The sequence below is a fragment of the Corapipo altera genome, unplaced genomic scaffold (assembly GCF_003945725.1).
Source record: "Corapipo altera isolate COAL_440 unplaced genomic scaffold, ASM394572v1 130559, whole genome shotgun sequence".
NCBI classification, from domain to species: Eukaryota; Metazoa; Chordata; class Aves; order Passeriformes; family Pipridae; genus Corapipo; species Corapipo altera.
Genome location: NW_020885347.1, coordinates 7,275 through 9,431, shown reverse-complemented (window position 1 = coordinate 9,431; position 2,157 = coordinate 7,275). Strand labels below are relative to the sequence as shown.

General features: G+C 37.9%; 1 long non-coding RNA gene across 1 annotated transcript; it reads left to right on the top strand.

The window, feature by feature from the left end:
- Positions 1-659: 659 nt before the first annotated feature.
- On the top strand, positions 660-1,741 carry LOC113940416. Its single transcript, XR_003525436.1, has 2 exons — positions 660-955; positions 1,427-1,741. It is a non-coding gene; the product is annotated as an uncharacterized LOC113940416 (long non-coding RNA).
- Positions 1,742-2,157: the final 416 nt, after the last annotated feature.

Sequence of the window (2,157 nt, the reverse complement as noted above, 5' to 3'; positions counted from 1 at the left end):
GCATGTACAACGGGTGATTCTAAATTACAAATGGAACAAAGGTCTAGAAGATTGGACAGATTGTAAATGATGAGCAACAGCATAAGTAGTTTCAGAAAACGATGCTATAGTTTTGACATCTCATAGAAAACTACACACGTTTTTTGTCAAATTGCTGCAAAATCAATAAACTACATAATATTAAGAAAATTGTAGCCAAGGTAGTTTTTGTAAAGTGTATGTAGAGGAAGCAGTAGGAATTGTTAAGGGATTTTCGGTGTTCAAGAAATTTTATGTTTGCTTCAATCAGGGGATATTTGTTTCATCATAGATAGTACCAATTCCTTGTAAGTAATGGAGTATTCATATCATGTTGTGATGGAGTTCATCGTAAACAGAACTCTCTGGAGAATAAAAAATATTTCTTCAGAGAATCAGGTAATGTTACCTTTTCATTCCTGACCCCAGATCTGTTCTAGATAGCACAAAATAAGGTTTTGTGACTATCACATATTGAAAATAAACTGGAATTGTGGTACTGTGTCCTGGTTCCAGCCAGGACAGGGTTAATTTTTACAATAGCCAGGAGGGGGCATGGCCAGGCCCCAGAGGTTATTCTATACCACTTCATGTCATTTTTTGGGGGGGAGAGTGGAAGGGGGGGTGGAAAAGGAGTCTGTTCCTGGGAGAAGGGGTTCCTTCCAGGTCAGAGTAGCTTGGTGGAGTGATTGCGAATTGTTGTTTCCACGTGAATCACTCCTTTCTTGTACCCTCTGTCATTAGTATTGTTGCTGTTACTGTTCATTTTCTTATCTCATTGCTGTTTTCAGTAAATTGCTCTTATTTCGACCTGATCTTTACCAATTCTCCTCTCCATCTTGCAGGGGAGGGGGAGGCGGGGAAGGAGCAAGTGAGCGGCGCAGTTTCAGTCAGAGCACTAAATTGGAGAGTACCATTCCTAAACTACGACACACTGGTATTTCTCATTCAGATTATATTTTTAAACTAAATTCCACTGTGCTGGGTTCCTTACAGGTCAGTGTTCCCACAAAAAGTAGTTGTTTTTGGGATTTGTCCACGTAGATTATTGTAGGTTGTCAATACCACTGTAAAATGTTTTGAGTAGTGTTAGAGGAAAGGTAACTAAATATGTGCTTTGTACCTTTTGATGAGAAATGCTTGGTTTTCTTGAACATGTAATACAATGCTTTGCATTTTCAAAAGATAAGTTAGCAATATTTTTATGTAATAGAGGGAACAAGCATTGCTTGACCACTGCAGTATATGTGTTTAATCCTTATACTGCTAAGAAGAAAGTGCTACAAGACTGAATTTTTTTTTTCTTAATGAAGAACACTGAAAATGCCAATAAGAAAGTAATGGAAGTCTTTCTTTTTAGGTCCTGTTGACCTTTCTTGTGTTTTCTTTGTCTGCATGTTTATTACAGAACTGCAGTGTAAAGGAGCAGATGTTTTGCAAAACATCCTGATGTGTTGCTTTTTCTTGTGGGAGTGCATAACTGTTCCTTCTGATGCATCGACTTGACAGCTGGTTGATTTCATGGAACTGCTAAGAAGCCATTAGTGGTGTCATTGAATTGAAACAGAACAGTGGCTCCCAGCTTGAACTGCAATTGTTAACGTCTTTGTTGCTACTTTTCTCTTCCTATGCAAAATGTGGAATATCATAGTTGCAGATAAAAAGAAGTTTGTGCTCCCTGTCTGATATCCCTGAATGAAGGAAAGGAGGCATTAGTACCTGACTGCTTTTAGTTTTATAATTTTCTTATGATGGCATATTTGGGAATAAGAGATCTTGACTGTTGGGAGGTACAATGAACAATGCAGTTTGCTACTCTCCCCCCCCCCCATTAAGGGCTTCACTGTGTGAATGCTGTGTGTTCAAATTGCTTCACTATGATCGTCTCCCAGGCCCTAATACAGGTATCTTTAAATAAAACTAAATAGTGATGGGGTGCTTTTTTTTTTTAATCAGCGAACTATTCTAATAGATTACATAAGAGTGATACTTAGTGTTTTCATTGCTTAAATAATTTGGCCCAATGCAGATTCCCAAAGTCTACCAGTTTTCTCCCAAGTGTGGTTCAGCATCTTAGTTAATTTTGTTTTACGGCAGTACATTCAGTAAATTATGTCATACCACATTACCAACTAGTTT